This window comes from Polyodon spathula, chromosome 2 (genome assembly GCF_017654505.1).
Source record: "Polyodon spathula isolate WHYD16114869_AA chromosome 2, ASM1765450v1, whole genome shotgun sequence".
In the NCBI taxonomy this organism is placed as follows: domain Eukaryota; kingdom Metazoa; phylum Chordata; class Actinopteri; order Acipenseriformes; family Polyodontidae; genus Polyodon; species Polyodon spathula.
Genome location: NC_054535.1, coordinates 14,271,104 through 14,291,922, shown reverse-complemented (window position 1 = coordinate 14,291,922; position 20,819 = coordinate 14,271,104). Strand labels below are relative to the sequence as shown.

General features: G+C 37.0%; 1 protein-coding gene across 2 annotated transcripts in view; it reads right to left on the bottom strand.

Annotated features, from left to right (window-relative positions):
* LOC121330583 (ETS-related transcription factor Elf-2-like) overlaps positions 1-20,819 on the bottom strand; it is a 63,925-nt gene that overhangs the window by 39,259 nt on the left and 3,847 nt on the right. The window contains exon 1 of one of the 2 annotated variants that reach the window (XM_041277214.1): positions 12,094-12,109. The exons of the other annotated variant lie outside the window; for it this stretch is intronic. The gene's annotated coding sequence lies outside the window, so the exon portion shown is untranslated. Of the gene's footprint in view, positions 1-12,093; positions 12,110-20,819 lie in introns of those variants that run through there. 2 annotated transcript variants of the gene reach the window in all.

Here is a 20,819-nt window from a genome sequence, read left to right as displayed (position 1 = left end):
TTTGCATATTTGTTGTTCTATGAATAAGAAAGGGAAATATCAAGCCCTGACATAAATAAAACACAACCTACAGTACTGTTCTAGTCTCCACACACTCATGAACAAGGACATGTGCTGAGGCAAAAAGACACTTCTTGTTCACACATACATGAAAGAAGCTCTTCTCTCCTGTGATTGGAGGGGGCTCTTATAAAGTAAAACAATAAAAAAAATAAGAAAGGGAGTAAACAGAGTATGGACTTGGCAGGTCATATGTGGTTGTTCAGCCTCGGGATCAAGCAGAGACAGGGGGAGGTTATACCTATAATGTAGTTCTCTCAGCTACTGTCTGTGCTTCACTGCAGACTCAGCCTTTCCCAGCAAGGGAGGCTCGACACTAAAGCACACAGTGTTTTCCTGTTTGGATTTCGTCACTCACCACAGCTTATTAATGGAAAAATTCAGCAACAACCATGTATGTAATGATTTTAGAAACACAAGGCTCTATGTTAATTCCAGTTCTGCCAAACTGAGCCAATGGTTTCCTTCTGTTCCCAAATTGGCGGATAAACATAATTTAAAATAGTTGCCATTATGGTCACTCTAAATGAACACAGCTAAAAAGCAGTCTCATTTTACTGGCATCCACTGTCAATTATTAAAATTAAAACAAAAGGACCACATTATAAAATCTTTGACTAAATATACACTATATGTCTTGTACGAAATGTTTTAAAAATGCGCCTGGGGCATGTTGTATCACAGCATAGATTGACACTGTATTACTGGAGCCCGGTGTTTTCGCAAATACAAAACAGTACAAAATAAAACGAAATGCAACTTATAAAACACAAACACACACACAAACACATACATACATACATACATATATGTGTGTGTGTGTGTGTGTGTGTGTATGTATATATATATATATATATATATATATATATATATATATATATATATATATATATACACACACACACACACACACACACATTTTTATATATATATATATATATATATATATATATATATATATATATATATATATATATATATATATATATAGCTCTGGAAAAAATTAAGAGACCACTGCAAAATTATCAGTTTCTCTGGTTTTACTATTTATAGGTATGTGTTTGGGTAAAATGAACATTTTTGTTTTATTCTATAAACTACTGACAACATTTCTCCCAAATTCCAAATAAAAATATTGTCATTTAGAGGATTTATTTGCAGAAAATGACAACTGGTCAAAATAACAAAAAAGATGCAGTGTTGTCAGATCTCGAATAATGCAAAGAAAATAAGTTCAGATTCATTTTTAAACAACACAATACTAATGTTTTAACTTAGGAAGAGTTCAGAAATTAATATTTGGTGAAATAACCCTGATTTTCAAGCACAGCTTTCATGCGTCTTGGCATGCTCTCCACCAGTCTTTCACATTGATGTTGGGTGACTTTATTCCACTCCTGGCACAAGAATTCAAGCAGCTCGGCTTTGTTTGATGGCTTGTGACCATCCATCTTCCTCTTGATCACATTCCAGAGGTTTTCAGTGGGGTTCAGGTCTGGAGATTGGGCTGGCCATGACAGGGTCTTGATCTGGTGGTCCTCCATCCACACCATGATTGACCTGGCTGTGTGGCACGGAGCATTGTCCTGCTGGAAAAAACAATCCTCAGAGCAGAAGGAAGCGAGTTTTCTTCCAGGACAACCTTGTACTTGGCTTGATTCATGCGCCCTTCACAAAAAGACAAATCTGCCCGATTCCAGCCTTGCTGAAGCACCCACAGGTGAGTCCAATTTTCAGCTTTGCCCAACACCTGGTTGTCTGATGGTTAGATGGAGACCTGGAGAGGCCTACAAGCCACAGTGTCTCGCACCCACTGTGAAATGTGGTGGAGGATCACTGATGATCTGGGGTGCTTCAGCAAGGCTGGAATCGGGCAGCTTTGGCGTGAATCAAGCCAAGTACAAGGTTGTCCTGGAAGAAAACTTGCTTCCTTCTGCTCTGACAATGTTCCCCAACTCTGAGGATTGGTTTTTCCAGCAGGACAATGCTCCATGCCACACAGCCAGGTCAATCAAGGTGTGGATGGAGGACCACCAGATCAAGACCCTGTCATGGCCAGCCCAATCTCCAGACCTGAACCCCACTGAAAACCTCTGGAATGTGATCAAGAGGAAGATGGATGGTCACAAGCCATCAAACAAAGCCGAGCTGCTTGAATTCTTGTGCCAGGAGTGGAATAAAGTCACCCAACATCAATGTGAAAGACTGGTGGAGAGCATGCCAAGACGTATGAAAGCTGTGCTTGAAAATCAGGGGTATTCCACCAAATATTCTTTGCATTATTCGAGGTCTGACAACACTGCATCTTTTTTGTTATTTTGACCAGTTGTCACTTTCTGCAAATAAATGCTCTAAATGACAATATTTTTATTTGGAATTTGGGAGAAATGTTGTCAGTAGTTTATAGAATAAAACAGAAATGTTCATTTTACCCAAACACATACCTATAAATAGTATAACCTGAGAAACTAATAATTTTGCAGTGGTCTCAATTTTTTCCAGAGCTGTGTGTGTGTGTGTGTGTGTATATATATGCTATAAATGCTGTAAAGTAAGAATGCTTTCAAAAATACACGTTAATAGTTTATATTTATCTATTAACAAAATGCAAAGTGAGTGAACAGAAGAAAAAGCTACATCAAATCCATATTTGGTGTGACCACCCTTTGCCTTCAAAACAGCATCAATTCTTCTAGGTACACTTGAACAAGGTCAGGGATTTTGTGGGCATATAGTCAGGTGTATGATTAAACAATTATACCAAACAGGTGCTAATGATCATCAATTCAATATGTAGGTTGAAACACAATCATTAACTGAAACAGAAACAGCTGTGTAGGAGGAATAAAACTGGGTGAGGAACAGCCAAACTCAGCTAACAAGGTGAGGTTGCTGAAGACAGTTTACTGTCAAAAGTCATACACCATGGCAAGACTGAGCACAGCAACAAGACACAAGGTAGTTATCAGCATATACTGCATCAGCAATGTCTCTCCCAGGCAGAAATTTCAAGGCAGACAGGGGTTTCCAGATGTGCTGTCCAAGCTCTTTTGAAGAAGCAAAGAAACGAGCAACGTTGAAGACCGTAGACGCAGTGGTCGGCCAAGGAAACTTACTGCAGCAGATGAAAGACACATCATGCTTACTTCCCTTCGCAATCGGAAGATGTCCAGCAATGCCATCAGCTCAGAATTGGCAGAAAACAGTGGGACCCTGGTACACTCATCTACTGTCTGGAGAAGTCTGGTCAGAAGTGGCCTTCATGGAATACTTGCGGCCAAAAAAACCATACCTCTGATGTGGAAACAAGGCCAAGCGACTCAACTATGCATGAAAACACAGGAACTGGGGTGCAGAAAAATGGCAGCAGGTGCTCTGGACTGATGAGTCAAAATTTGAAATATTTGGCTGTAGCAGAAGGCAGTTTGTTCGCCGAAGGGCTGGAGAGCGGTACACGAATGAGTGTCTGCAGGCAACAGTGAAGCATGGTGGAGGTTCCTTGCAAGTTTGGGGCTGCATTTCTGCAAATGGAGTTGGGGATTTGGTCAGAATTAATGGTCTCCTCAATGCTGAGAAGTACAGGCAGATACTTATCCATCATGCAATACCATCAGGGAGGCATCTGATTGACTCCAAATTTATTCTGCAGCATGACAACAACCCCAAACATACAGCGAAAGTCATTAAGAACTATCTTCAGCGTAAAGAAGAACAAGGAGTCCTGGAAGTGATGGTATGGCCCCCACAGAGCCCTGATCTCAACATCATCGAGTCTGTCTGGGATTACATGAAGAGAGAGAAGCAACTGAGGCTGCCTAAATCCACAGAAGAACTGTGGTTAGTTCTCCAAGATGTTTGGGCCAACCTACCTGCAGTTCCTTCAAAAACTGTGTGCAAGTGTACCTAGAAGAACTGATGCTGTTTTGAAGGCAAAGGGTGGTCACACCTAATATTGATTTGATGTAGATTTTTCTTCTGTTCACTCACTTTGCATTTTGTTAATTGATAAATATAAACTATTAACATGTCTATTTTTGAAAGCATTCTTACTTTACAGCATTTTTTCACACCTGCCTAAAACTTTTGCACAGTACTGTGTGTGTGTGTGTGTGTGTGTGTGTGTGTGTGTGTGTGTGTGTGTGTATATATATATATATATATACACACACATATATATATATATATATATATATATATATATATATATATATATATATATATATATATATATATATATATATATATATATATATATAATGCAAACACAGAATTGCATTTTTAAATTGGGAGGTTTGTACAAAAAACACCAAATAAACACTTGCAATAAAAGTTGCCGAGGCTCAGCCATTACCACAGACCAGCGGTTCCCAAACTTTTGATTGTCATGTAGCCCCTTTCAGACCGATCAACTGTCTGCGTACCACTAGCACACAGGTTTAGATTTTAATGCTATTTTTTATATATGCTTTTATAATACACATTTACACACACACACACACACAATAATACATACAACATAATGACTAATAATATAATTAGCGCTTCTGATTTTCAGTTTTAACCACTAAAACACTACCAAACTCTGAACACTTTAAACCCGAAAGGAGGCTTGTTTGCGGAATATTAAGCTGTATTACAGTTAAGATACAGAGAATTTAAAACAGAATTGCAAATTGAGGCAAAATGTAAAACACAAAAAAAAATGCCTACACACAAAAACCACAGAATGTGTCTGTGACCATGAGGATTTTGTTGTGGAAGACAGCAAAGGAAAGAAGGTACAACTTAAGTGTGCAACTACTGTTGAATTACTACCATTGTGGCAGAAAAAAACGGCCAAGCATTTTGGAAAGTAACCGAAAACAATTAATTCATACAGTAAATAAAATGCGAAACCCCCGAAACTAGCTAAAAAAAAAAAAGCACCAAAAATATGGAATTAATAAAAAACGAAAAACAGAAGTCTTAAATATAATATAGAATTTGTGCTGTATGGCGATTGGTGGCAAGGGCTCTGAACATCATTGTCTCTGTATCTTTTTTTCTCATTGGTACCTCTTGGAGGTTTGCAATAAACGTGCGCGTGGTAAACCCAAGTGTCCTGCACCTAGTGATTGTCTTGCAGGGCACAGCCTCTCTTTTTGTTTCTAAAACTAACTAGCGTCATGCACCATTTCACACCAGAAATTAAAAGGAATTCCCATTGCGGTTTAAAGCTTTGAGTATGACAAGTCTTACGAGAATGCAAAAATTAAAAAAAATAAATAAATGTTCGCCATTACACAATTTGTCCTGAGTAACCCATGGACAAGTTTGGGAACCTCTGCCATACACGGTCTGAAGGGAAACGGAAGGTGTATAACAAGGGTGCTGGAACTAGGGGTGCACTCATCATATACAGGAGTTGCAGGTTTGTTTAATGGATTACAGCACCCCCACTTTAAAAATTGTTCCAATGCCACTGGTGTATAATCTGGAGTGAGTCATTTGGGAATTAAAATTGTGATGGAAGAGAAGAGAGGTTTGTTTCTTTAAACAACATTGCAAAAATGTCTCCTGACTTCTCTTGGTCAACTGTTTAATCCACTGGAGATAGACACCTGGGTATCAATGGATAAAACGATGTTGAAGGAATGTATTGAGAGCGTGCCACTGCTGAGGGCAGTGGAAATACATAGTTTTGTGTTGTGTTACACGAAACTAAGCGACAATGTGAACGATGCAATTAAGAATAATTTTGACCGCTCTGTAGATATTAAGCTGTTGGGGCTCATGTGCCAGAATGCTAGCTTATCCAATACCATGATTTCTTGCTCATGTATCCTGTGGTTTCCATTGACTGAATATATTTACAAACTATGCCTATTCCCTGATTGTAAGTGACAGATGACAAACCATGAAAAAAGAAAACACAGAGTTCTGTTGTATGCTTGCATTTAATTCTTAGTTTGAATATTTGTGCTAGACTGATGCTCCTTATGAATACATGCTTAATATATCTGAATTTTCTTTCAGTGACCTGCTTTCTGAGTTAATGCTGACTTGTACAACATTCTGAAATAAGCAATTTGTTTGTTTGTTGATTTAATATCCTTCATGCAGATTTGATTTCCATTGTGCAGTAATAAAAGTATTTTTATTTTATCTTATTGTATTTTTACAGGGGACATGGGTAGTGTTTACTGTAAATAGGCAGTTAATTTAAAATAGTGGGCGACTTTGCATATGTTACCGTTATTGCCGCTAATGAGAAATTATGGTAAGTAAATCATTTTTCTGTCTGTTTGTCAAAATAAAAAAAATAATGTTTAATAAAAACATATGTATATAGTTAATATATGACGTCTACTTTGCTTTTACTTATATACATCTATTGGAGTTATTTTATTAACGTGTATCTGTAATAACAAAATAAAACAACATTTTTAGTGGATAAAATGAAATAAAACATTTGTGAAAAATAAAATGAAAAATTATAAACAATAAAAAGAATTTCACTGGGCTTTATTCATTACCAATTTTTAAAAACACGTACAGTAGCAACTCCTAAGTTTTTTTTTTTTTGCAAGTAACTGTATGGCAAAGCCAGACTGCATGAAACCAGTGAGGTTGCTAAACAGAAACATTTAACAGATTCACATACACGTTACCCCCACCAAACCTGCTTCAAGTGTTTCAATTAACTACTAAACTTCAATACTAGGCAAGAAACAGAAGTCTAAAGGACTCCTCTCCCTATTAATTTAAACAGCAACCGGTCTGAAAACATTAAACTCTTTATCGCTTACCTACCCGGGGCTGTTGGTCAAATTAATCCAGAGACTGGCAGCCACCGACGATGATCATTTCCTGCCCTCTGCTTCACGCTGCACATCCAAACTATTAACCAGCCTTGAGCACTGCATTTCAACATCTTGTTTGCTTGATGACTGAAAACAACGTTTTCTGCCCCTAGTTTAAGGACAGGCTGTTGTTTCTTCCACGCAGCCACCACTGCTATAGTACAGTACCAGGACTCCATATCAGATCCTTTCGAGTGCACACGTAACCCTAAGCATGGCCGTGCCGTTGCTGCTGCTGCCTCTGAATCAGGCTTGGCTGGCTGATGAGGAAGAAACATTTTTTTATAGGCAATTCAGCACATTGAGCCATTGAAACAGTCACATGCAAATGTTGAGAAAATCTCACATGTTAGAGCACAAGAGCTCTTTTGTTCAGCCCAGTGCATTAAATGACCTTTTTGTTACTTCTCTACTTGACTGTAGTTTTTTTTTTTTTTTTTTGCTGTTACCACAATTTATGTGCCTGAATTATATAATATTACTAGCAAGTAACTCCTGTAATTAGAATCCCTATTGAAATGTAAGAGATGCCAAATTAAAGATAGCAAGTAAGGTAAGCTTTTAAAATATTTAGACAAATATTTTGCCTACTGTACCTGTACTTGCTTTAAAACTGTGTTGCTGAGACCAAGGATGGACATTGGATTTTAAGTTTACTTGGTTAACCCTATACAGCCTATTGAACATAAATGTGTACATTTTTTATTGCAACTAAAGCCTTGTTCTACACAAAGTTGAAGTGTGGAAAGGCTTGTACAAGTGTCCTCCCTTAACTACTGGTCCAATAAACTAAAATAATCGTTTTCATTTTCACAAAAGTTCCATACATAAATATAACTCAACTTGTCCATTTTTCTGTAGAATTAACAATCAATTTTTTTGTGTAAGATTAGCAGTCAGATGTTAACAACCAAGACGTTTGCACAAGTAAATTGCTTTTAAAATGTTACGCAAATGTTTATGAAAAATGGAATGTATTTCTGCCTTCATACAAAAAAAAAAATCAAATAAAGATGCATCTACTACTGGAAGCAGTTTGCAGCCATCTGCTGTCTCATTTTCAGTTGTGATTACTCGCATGTGTTTTTTCTCTCTCTTTGTGAACTGTGGTATTACTTGCCAAGTAGAAAAATATGGGGGTCTGATTAGAACTGAGCCTAATAACGAAACGCTGCTGCTGTGGTAAACAGGTAGGCTTGCCCAGAGCTGAGCTGATCGGGGGAGGGATTGACTGACTGGGGGGGGGGGGGGGGGGGGGGGGGGGGGGGGCGTGCCCAAGGAACCTACACCAGCTTAATGCAGCAGCGCCAGTTTGAGGTTACTGTATAGCTACATAGGTGGACACTGAGCGAAAGCTTGCCTTGTTTACACCGAGGAGGAGAGTGTCTGCTCCGCAGGATAATTACTAGAAAACCCTTCAACTGCCAGTCAGTCATGTTGCTGTTTGTGTACTCGAGTAGTCACATCTTTTGTTGGTGATTTTAATACACGCATTACTATACTGTACTCAAATTTAAGACACAGGCACTTTCTTAGAAAGCAAGTAAAGTTGTGCACATTAGGAGGATATCTACAGTATGTTGTGGAAAAACTAAATGGGAAGCTTCCACACTGCAAAACCCAAAATATTTCAACTCAGGAGACTTTGGTGATGATGGCCCCATATTTGAGACATTGTAAAATTTAGGAAATAAATCAACCAGGTCACTTTTTTAAATATCGAAAAACCCAAAGAAGCTTGTTGGTATCACTGAATCAGATTCTAGAAATAAACTGCCATTAGTTCTGTCAGCTGAAGACTGTCTGAATAGTACGTTCCCTTTCCTGCGGCACACAAATTAAATCGGAAGATGATAGACTGTAGAGTTACAACCTTTCCAATGCTTATTGTATTTCCCAGTATTACTGTAATGCAGTGGTGCATAACAGTACCTTGGACTTGTTTTAAGTACCTTGCTGGTAGGAATGTGTGGCAGGGCAAAGCCCTGCACGTAAATACAGGGCCGGGCAAAGCCCTGTTGATATGTATTGTCGTATGTTTATGATTCGAAAAATAATGGTTTATTGTTAGTAATGTACTATTTTGGGTTTACTTAAAAATAATGATTTGTGGGGTTGTATTGGTATGATTTAATTTTATTGTTAGTGTTTATTTAAGAATGGGTGTATGTATTATTGTGTGGTGTTACAAAACACAAAAAAGAGAAAGGTACATTTTTCTAATAATTCTGTTCAAGTGTTTAAGATGTGTTCTGGGAACTTGTCAGTAAAAGTGCTTAGCTTATAACATCTATCAGTCACAGCAACTAAGCAAAGAGCAAAATAACAGCCAGGGCTGGCGTCAGCACCAGACCAACCCAGGAAAACACCTGGGAGGGGGGCCCGCCCATACATACAGAAATAAAACTGACACACTGTATGAGTAAATGTACTATTTTTGTGCCAGCTATCCTACTCCAGCAGCCTTTAGGGCTAGAAACTTTTAGTTTTCACCCAGCTAAACTAAACTGTAAGCCTGCAGTGCAGTGAAACTTTCAGATCTCCCCGCTTTTTTTTCCTCTTTTCCTTTGACAAGCGTATTGTCGAGACTCACAATCATAACATCTATTATCATAATGCCTGAACGTCTACTATAATTATACGATTTTAAACCATCAAAAATAAAACCTGCCAAACCTCCAAATAAATAGATTCTCAAATCTCAATGTCAAAAACTGAAGGAAGACTACAAAAAAAAAAAGATGAGACAAACAAGTGCAGTAAGTACACTGTCAAATGTCCATTTTTATTTAAAGTAAGAGGCTAGAAATCCTAAGTAGAAGGGGGAGGGGGGGCGTATGGGGGTTTTCCCCCAGGCACGGGTGTAGGTGGCAACACCTCCCACCGAAATCGAATTTCAGGGTTTTGCAGGGGTCTACAACTGCATATCCTGGGCCTAAATGTGTACCTTAATAGGGACCCAAAATTCAAAATAAAAGTGTAACTTTGTTCATTTTTTTTTAATGATTTTAGGTGTTGAGATTTAAAGAGCAAGTAAAAGTTACTTATGTGTCTATGAAAAGTAATTACAAAATAATTTAGTTATATTAGATTTCTGAAACCACAAACTTGTCTTGGTATACAGTATATTTCAAAGTAAGCAAAACTGTTTGGTTTTTCAATAATTTATTACACACAGAAAAAAAAGTGGTGAAAGATAGAACCAGACACCAATGAAACAGAGAAATTATATTTGAGGCACAAAAACAAACAATGTCACATTACATAGATACCATAATACCAAGTGAGACAGAAGAGAAAAATGTGAAGCACTTTCTAAATTGAAGACATAAGATAAGAGCAATATTAATTGGTAGTACATCTGAATACAGAAAAGGTAAGCTGTATTTTGTGTTTTATTTTTATTTTTTAATGTATTCCATATTTTCTTTTGCATTTTATACCAAAAAAACTAAACCAAAATATTCATGGAACCAACCAGTCCTTACACTTATTTTTAGTCTTCCAAGATTGAGTATGCATACCTTCCCATGTCGCCGTTTCTCATTAACGACAGAGTCCAAGAAGACACAAGTGCATTAATAAAAAATATATTTAAAAAATGCTCTTCGTTTCTGTTGCATTTTCTGTAAACATTAATGCGATTTCTACAGTAAGTATTCAGTATTAAGTATTTTTTCTTTTGTTTTTAATATATATATATTTTTAAGTTTGTTAACTGTTGCTTGATTAAAATAAATAAAAATAACAATACCGTGTTCGCATTTACTTGAACAACTTAGCTTGAAAGTAAAAGTCCAGTACATAAATATCAAGTTATAGGTACATGAAATGTAGAAACATGGAAACTACTTCAAATTGAAGAATAATGTTGAAATGGAAAAACACTTTGGTGTACAAATTACATACACAGATGGTTTTTCATATTTCTTATTAATTTTATTAATACAGGTTAGCATAAGCTACTATAGGAAATCTGAAGCAGCTTCCCATTTTGGCTGGTGCTTGTAGTCTGCCATGAATGTTTATGTAGTACCCCGGACAAGGGTAAAAGTTATTAACGTAGATTGTATATGTTATGGCCAATGTCCGAAGTCGGCCAATGACATTAATGGCTGGGCACTGTTGTCAGTGCCCAAGAGCAGTGGTCAGTGTTGTCATAAAGACATAAATAACAACACTGTCCAGAAGTAGGTGGCCAATGTTGAAAAAAATCGTATTACTACAACTAAAATAAAAAATAAAAATATACATTTAAATGGCTTCATTCAACCAAATAATGCTCTGACGAAATCATTCATTTCAAATAATAGAAGTGAGATTTGGCAAAGTACAGTGTGTAGGAGTGTTTTATACTTTATACAACATAGCTGTATTCAACCAAATGTATTCAATATTAATAGAACCAACGACACTGAGCTAATGTTAAAATCAACACGATTTACCAATTGTTTTATTTTTTGTTTTCTTTTTACAAAACATTTTTTCTTTACAGTGTACTTATTGCAGCATGACAGACTACCGTGACATTTATAACAACATAGTTTACCATTAACTAGCTTTACATGTACCCTTACTGGTAACACTTTGTTTTGCAAGAACACTATTTTTTATAGCACTTTTTTTTTTTCTTTTCAGTGTAAAACAGCATGATTTATTGTGTTTTACCGGTAGGCTATAGTAAAAAGAAAGAGTGCTACAGGTATTCATTTGATTTGTGTATAAGGTTTACTGTACTGATTTATTACATTATTATTATTATTTAAATCAGACAACTCATGTCTCCAGACAGAGGTTATGCTAGTGGAATCACTGAACCAACTAAAAGGAAATGTGGGATTATATGAGATTGATCGTTGCAGTCTCTCATCAAAACAAACTAGAAATTAAGAGTTTGAGGGTCATCTACTAAAGTATCTTTTACCATTTGACTAATATAGCCAAAATTGAACAAACTATTTCAGTATCTGATGCTGTGAGGCTAATGTATGTCTTCGTCTCATCTATAATTGATTATTTTAATGCACTTTTACCACCACTAGAATTCTGACTAAAACCAGGAAAAGTGAATATATTACCCGTTTGGCCTTTTTACAGGGGCTTCCTGTGCACTGTCGATTTTAAGATATTGCTGTTAACTTACAAGCCCCTGAAATGGATTAGCACCTTGTTATTTGCAGGAGTTACTGACCTTGTATCTTCCAAACCGCACTCTGAGATCACAGGATGCAGGGCTGCTGGTTATTCCTAGGGTCAACAAAAGCAGTTGTATGTGTGACATGCTGTACAAATGTATTGTGGTTGTGTTTTTTTTTTTCTGCTATGTACTGTACAGTGCTTTGCAATACTTTTGTATAAAAAGCACTATATAAATGCAATAAATAAATAAAGGGCTCATTACCTTTCAGAAAAGACCATTAGCAAATAAGAACACTTGAACCTGTTGGCAGTCTGAGTATGTTTAATACACAGTATTGTGGGAGGTTCATATTGTACTGTACATGCCAGTACATTGTGAACTGGCTAGTCTAGTTTAGGCTATACTAGGTATTTGCTAGAGTAAAAGTGGAGCCCCCCCCCCCCCAATAACGAGCTTATTAAGTGATCATGTGGTTTGAGGAAATGATACAGGACTGAGTACAGACTTATGGTTGGTTTAGTCTAAGCAATTACTGAGTGTTAGATCTAGATCTAGTGACCAGCTAAAATAATTGATAATATCTAGTAATTTAAAGTATTGTGCAGGCGCTACGAACATGCTTAAAATAATAAAAAAAGAAAAAAAGTAAAAACAAGGTGCTTCGTTCAGGAATCCAAACACAGTATAGAAACTAATCAAGCAGAAAAGCCACCAACATGAAGATAGTAACCCCTTTCAAAAATGTGTAAATAAACTTCATCTTTGTTATTTAAAATAGTAGCAAGACGTTTCTGAAAAGCAATTCACATACAGTATGTTTTGGGTTTCAACTGTCAACTCTTTGAGAAAGATGAATGATTTGCTATTTTAAATCTTACAAAAAAATAAACTGAACAACATACACTGACTGAAATCAAATAACCACCTTTAACAATTGACCCTTTTCAGTTTTACTTTTTTCAATGCTAAGAGACCACAATTGCCAGTGTACCTCACATATGGTAAATATTTTCAAAGTGTTCAAGACATATGGTGCCTGCCGGTACTTAATACAATATATTAAATTTAAAGAAAACCAACAATCAATGACTACAAAAGAGTAAACAGCTAAAAAAATTACCGGTGATTTTAACTGCCAACAGTAACAAATAATAATAATAATAATAAATTGAACAACATGTACAGTAACTGGCAAAACAGTTTTTTTTCAAACTAAAAATAATTAGCAATTGATCTGTCCAAAACAAGTGGACTATAATAATCAACTCTAGATGAAACAAAGCTATGCATTAGTCTAACTGCATCAGATACAGAAATCTGCATTTGCTGAGCTTTGGAAAAGGCAGCTAAGGCATACAACTGAAGAAAATAATCTGTGCTCTTGCTGCCGCCTTGTGGAGCTAACGGGTTAAGAGCAGAAGCAGATGGCACAAACAAAACTTTTCACACTAAACTTGAGAATACACATTTGTTATTGAAACAGAGAGGGTAAGTTTAGTGTAACAGAAAACAAAAAGTAACTCCTGAAATTGAAACTGCTGTTAGAGTGCACTTCAGGTGTTAGTTTCCCTAAATATATGTATTAGATACCCTGATGGCGTTTGTGTGGCAGGTTTGCAAAAATAAAACTTTTATAAGCACTGTAAAATGTTGTACACTGTTTAAAAAAAAAAAAAAAAAAGAAAGAAAAAGTGTGTATATATATGTATGAAAAAAGATTTTGTTTTTGCAGAATTTGATGGAGTCTATTGTAAATATTGCATGTATCTTGGTAGTAAAACAGTAAAAGACTTCAGAGAAACTTGATAGGTTATACACAAGTCCTTTTAAAAATCTAGGGCTCTACAAAACTGAAAAAACATCAAGAAAAATCTGAATTCCACAAAGCAGCAGTAATAGTTGGCAATGATTTTGTATCTGTGATGCAACAAACTAAAACACCTGCACATCAGGAGTTGAATTCAGCTTAGAGAAAAGCTCCTTTCACACTGGCACTACTACCCAGGTCCCAGTGACCCACCTCAGGATGTGGGTTGACACGCTTTGACCCTGGTTGAACAAGTCAAAAATCTTGACAGCATTCGTGAGCCAACGCAATAACAAACAGCCAGCCTGTGTGAAGGTTTCACTTCCGCAAAGAACGTTTTTGTTTAGCCACATTTGTGTTGCTTGAAACACACAATGAGCCAGCAGGGATTGCAGTAGGGATGAAGAAACATTTTCTCTAATCAACATTTAGGCAGACAGTTCAATCCAGAGAAGCTTGGATGGAAGCATCAGTAACAAGCTGCTTCCAGGGCATTGATACATGCATTGTTTAGTATGTGTCTGTCATCCAGGTTGTGCGACAAGGAGGGGGCAGGTAGAGTTTTCTAGCAATTTGTACCCTGGACAAGAATTTTTTTTCAAAAATTACACACTCGTGAGTCCTGACAGTACATGTTTAACAGGCTAAACAAAATTCATAAAAGAGGTTGCTACAAAGCAAGTCAAAACACAACAGCAAAAGGACATGGCAAAAACCGCAGACACGTCCGCTTCCTCAGAAATATAATGAAACAAGTAGACCTGTGTTTATCTACTAACCTCACTTCACCATGGCAACACTGACAGGAGTGGCTGCTTCTTTCTGTTGGCTGGCAGATATTTCCTTGCCCGGGAATTACACTAACTCTCAAGAGGCAAGTTAAGTCATGCTTTAGTTAACAACAGGTGTCCTACTGATAAATATTGTTAACAGACTTAAAGAACGGTACAGAAAAAATCGAATTCTTTGATAAAACAGGACTGACCTTATGGCTGGTACCTACAGCTATGGCCAAAGGTTTTTATCGCCCAATAGAATGAACTAATTTTGCTTTGTACATAAAGTCGAATAAAACCTGCTGAGTAATGTAACATATTGAAATAAATACTGCTTTGTATTTTCCATATACTTATCTAATTTGGCATGTCATAATCTAATATGAAATGCTATAATACTAGTATGGCTTCCGGTAGACTTCTGCTGTATTATTTTGTCATTTCTTTGATTACACAATGTTAAATACAATATCTCAATTATGTTCATATAGTTTTATTTTTTATTTAGAAAACTACCCAAAGAAAATAAACATGAGCACGGCTTTCATATTGCTGACTTAATAAAAACAATAATATCAGAGTACTATAAAACTAGAACAAACACATTGCATGCTCATGATGCAGAAATCAAAAGAATGAATCCACTCTCCAGCTTTTTTATGCAAGCTTTCGATTTTCAATTTTATCTTTAAGGTAATGTTCATAAGCACATTACTGGGTATGGGAGTCTGCCAAGACATAATTACATGCCGTTCACAAGGAGGTTAGGCCTATTTAATTGCACTAAAATCGGGAAAAGCATAAGTGTTTATTTCATGAATGGAGTTGAAGAGCTATACGTGACCATGCAAGTCATCTCAGCCGTAATATTCAATGCTTTATTTTTTAAGTGGATGGGAAACAGTAAACACTATTTGCAAGATATAAATGGTAAAACATGCCTTAAATGAACTGTTAGCCAGGCTCAACTGTATACAAGAATTCAGACCTGCAGACAAGGAGGAGTGTCGCTCGTATTCCTCATGCCAACGTAGTTCTTTTCTCCTGCTGGAGGGTCAAAACGGTTCAGAATCGGGCCTCAAACCACTTATTCTTCCTCCCCACAATTTCTTTCATTACACACCACACTCTTGCTGTCCTTACTGTAATACAGACTACTCAAAACGTCAGAGAAATTTGTAATGATCACTTTTATAGTACGAAGCCATCTCAGCTGTTCCTGGTATGTGCTCCCCTAGTGACGTCATGCCAGCTTCGTGCATCTCCGGTGCGTTGTCAGTATTTTCCATAATTATTGATAGTTTTACATCTCTCGTGCTCTAAAACTGATCATTGAGATTTAATTTCTTGCTTATTGTGAAAGAAAACCAAATACGACCCCAAAGCCAAAAAATTACCTTCTATGTGAGATACAGGTTTTAAAATAAAATAATTAATGTCAAAGCTTACCTTTAAATTAAAAAAATGTTTTCAAGCATCTTGCATTATCAAAACAGAAATGGGAGTTTTTGAGAACAAAAACAAAAGCATCCCTGGGGACATAATCATGTATGTTTGGTGTCTACCTCTAATCAAGTTGAGAGTGTGTTTCTTGTGCATTTCTCTTGTCTTTGTCATACAATGAGCATCAACAATTTACTCAAAGCCTCCACTAGCGTTTTCTATTATCATAACCTTGACTTGTATAAGAAAGGAAAAACATTGAGTGAAACAGCTCGCATCCGCTGATTTTCAAGGTGTGGTATCCGAAGCATAATCAACAAGTACAGAGAAACATCACTTGACAAACGCAGGACTGGAAGTCTAACAAGGATGAGCAATACTTGAAGATAATGTCCTTAAGGAATAGAAGGACGACAAGTGTTGAATTGACAACAGGACTGTCAAAGGCACAGGTGTCGTTGTCCATCCATCAACAGTCCAAAGCACCTTTGACCATTGTTCCATAGTCCAATCTCTGTGTTCTTGTGCATATTTTAGTCTTGTTCCCCTTTCTTAAGAGGTATTCTCACTGCAACGCATCCTTTAAGTCCTGATTTCAAGAATGACCATCGTACTGTTGATTTGATGGACAACAACTCTTCACCCAGCTCCTCCCTCTACTAGGCTTACATTTCGCACTGTCATGTGCGCTCCCCCAATCACAGGCACGCATTCCCGTCCCACCACCCATTATCTCAATGCACCCACAGTCCATCAATCCCCATGGGGGCTCTCCTGCACATACATGTCTGTGATTGGCTGCGGCCCGGTTGTCCACCGAAGGGGACCCTGAACTCAATAACCTGGGCTGGCTGTCGTGCGAGAGAATGTTCGTAGAAGTGAGATCCCCTCCTGAGAGTAAGAGCTTCTGTCAATACACAGGCAAATCTTTTAAATTTAAGGTATTATTTACGATTTTTGTAAATGAGCAAATAAGTGATACTGCTTTCTTAATACATGAACCTGACATTTAAATGCAGCAATCTAGTAAAGTTATAAAAAAATAAAAAAATAATAATACACCATAGGTGCGAAGGTATTAGTAGATTTGAAAAAATCGTGTTGTGTAATTTATAACACCTCGTGGTCAAGCATGTAATTGTTGGGAATATGTTTAAAAAAACGTAAAGTTTACTGTTTAGAAGCATTTCAAGATAAACTTTCCCTGGCAAAATATTTAATGATTTTTTCTTTTGATTGTAGTGTTGCTATAACTACTTTGCTATTTACCATATTTACACACACACACACACACACATATATATACATATATGCATACAGTGCCTATAGAAAGTCTACACCCCCTTTCAAAATGTTCCTTTTGTTGCCTTATAGTCTGGAATTAAAATGCATTAAAACATTTTTTTTTTTTTTTAAGTTTATCTACACATCCTACCCCACAACTTCCAAGTGAAAAAAATATTGTACAAAATTAATTAAAAATAAAAACTAAAATAGCTTGGTTGGATAAGTGTCCACCCCCCTTGTAATAGCAATCCTAAATTAGCTCCGGTATAACCGATCGCCTTCAAAATCACACCCCAAGTTAAGTGGCTTCCACCTGTGTTAAATTGTAGCGATTCACATGATTTCAGGATAAATTCAGCAGTTCATGTAGGTTCCCTCTGCTGGGTAGTGCATTTCAAAGCAAATACACAACCATAAGCACCAAAGCACTTTCAAAAGAACTCCAGGACAAAGTTGTTGAAAGGCACAGATCAGGGGATGGGTATCAAAAAGTATCAAAGGCCTTGAATATCCCTTGGAGCACGGTCAAGACGATTATTAAGAAGTGGAAGGTGTATGGTGCCACCAAGACCCTGCCTAGATCAGGCCGTCTCTCCAAACTGGATGACCGAGCAAGGAGACTGATCAGAGAGGCTACCAAGAAGCCAATGGCAACTTTGCAAGAGCTACAGGCTTTTAAGGCCAAGACCTGTCAAAGTGTGCATGTGACAACAATATCCCAAGCACTCCACAAATCCAGCATGCATGGTAGGGTGACAAAAAGGAAGCCATTACTCAAGAAAGCCCACCCTGAATCCTGTTTGAAGTATGCAAAAAAAAAAAAAAAAAAAAAAAAAAAAAAAAAAAACAACAACTCAGGATATTCTGGAGCCATGTGGCAAAAAGTTTTGTGGTCTGAGGAAACTAAAATGGAACTTTCTGGCATAAATGCAAAGTGTTATGTTTGGCGCAAACCCAACACAGCGCATCACCCAGAGAACACCATCCCTACTGTGAAGCATGGTGGTAGCAGCATCATGTTATGGGGATGGTTCTCATCGGCAGGGACTGCGGCACTAAGCAGGTCAGAAGGGAAAATGAAGTCCTTGACGAAAACCTGCTGCCCTCTGCAAGAAAGCTGAAACTTGGACAGAAGTATATCTTTCAGCGTGACAAAGACCCAAAGCACACAGCCAAAGCTACACTCGAGTGGCTAAGGAACAGAAAAGTAAATGTCCTTGAGTGGCCCAGTCAGGGCCCCGACCTAAATTTGTGGCATGGCTTGAAGACTGCTGTCCATCAAAACTCCCCAAGGAACCTGACAGAGCTTGAACAGTTTTATAAAAAAGAATGGTCAAATATTACCAAATCTAGGTGTGCAAAATTAAATAAATATATTATTATATTAGTTATTTATTGGATAGGCACAATCCATCAATTTGTGAAACTATTAAAACATTAAGACTGACAAATATGTTTATAATAGAAATGGAATGATTAAGCACGCACCATCACCCCTTGTCTTGCCCAGCTACACTGGCTACCTGTAAAGTTCAGGATTACTTTCAAAACTCTCCTGCTCACCTACAGTGCCCTTCATCACACAGGTCCCGACTACCTCCTCAACCTTCTGACTCGCCACGTCACTGCCCACAAGCTGAGGTCCTCCGACTCTGGCCTTCTTGTTATCTCCAAGCAAAAGTGTACCACACTTGGAACGCTCGTTCAGCTTCATGGCTCCGACTCTGGAACTCTCTCCGAATTTTGAGGCGTGACGTTCCCGGCGTCGCTGGCTTTAAATCAACTCTCAAGACCCACCTGTTCTCTCTTGCTTTCCTGATATTTTTAAGCATGACATCTGCTATTAGCTGATGTGTTATTGTGGCGCAGTGATACGTGGTTAGCACTGGTGCGGTGATTTGCCTTTCTTGTTCCTAAGTAGTTCCTAATTGTGACATTGTGCTGGATATTGTAACTGCTTGAAACTCTGATGGACCAATCAGCATGCAGCATTCTAACAATCCGTTTTATAAGTATAGTACTATTAAGTAAAATAAATAGCATAGAAATAAACAAAAGATAAAACACATTTTACATCTGCAGTATTTGTTGGAGCCTACAGTAAATATTGTGTGCATTTTGGTAGAAAAACACACGTTCTTTATAAGTCTCGGGTTCAGCAGCTACAAAACTGAAAGAACGTCAAGAAAATCAGAATTCCACAAAGCAGCAGTAATAGTTGGCAATGAATTTGTGTCTGTGATGCAACAAACTAAAACACCTGTACATCAGAAGCTGAACTCAGCTTAGAAAGAAAGAGTGGAAAAAAAACAGGCAGAAGTTATTTTTCTATTTGAATAACCAAGTATTGTTTATTATAATTGTACTCTTAGTATGTTACTTAAATGTCCTGCAAATGTGTTCCAAACTGCACTGAAAGGAACATTTGCTTAAAGTATGTTATAAATTTCCTGAGGTAAACCTTTTGTGTATCTTGAAAGAATTTAGTGAACGAGTCAAGCTACAAGGCTAGCTCCACCCCTGTTAATCACCAGTTGATTTTGTTCACTGTTAAATTAAAACCAAAAGTTTTGGAAGTGGGTGGGAATCAAACTTTTCAGACACAACTAATGCAACGGGGAGTGGGCATTTTTAAGAAGGCCAACTAGATTTTTAAGAAGGACAAGTAGATTTTTGCAGCATTTTGTCCCTTGGGCAACAAGCATTTTTTTAGAAATTGGCCACCCCTGAACCTGTAAAACTATCAAAGCCTGAATGCTTATACAGAGTAGTTACAAGTAAATTAAACGTCGATTTTTTTATTGGTTAAGAAGTATCTCAGTTAAAATACCAAATAGTGAATCATTTTGGGCCGTGGGTTCATTATTCCTGTGTTTATTTGGGTCGCCAACCAAAAAGTTTGGGAAACACTGCTGTACATAACACTTGTGTGCAGGACATAACATGAACATGTTTACCTAATGTGTAGGATAGATACTACAATCACTTTGTGAATTTCACCTTCTTCAGTATATGAACTACGCATTATGTTAAACATGGTTTGATTTCACAATCGTATTTTTCCTGCAATTAGTGAATGTTTTTGGAATTACTGTTTTTATAGCCGGTTTTGAATAAATAAATCAAGTCAAAAGATCATGGAAGCTTTTTTTAAACGGTTTTAAAAATTGAAAAGAAAAACCCTACTGTTACATATACAGTAAATCTTACAGAATTTTTATAAACACACCAAAACAAAAACATTCCTTCAAACAGTTCTAAATAGGAGCCAATGGGCTCAAGATGAACCACATTCTTTCAGGTGGCTTCAACACCATTAATAAATCAATGATCTTTTAACATAATATATTATATTTATTGCATTTAAACAGTGCTTTTTATACAAAAGTATCGCAAAGTACTGTACAGTACATAGTAGAAAAAAAGAACAAACCACAATACATTTGTATAGCATGTCACACATA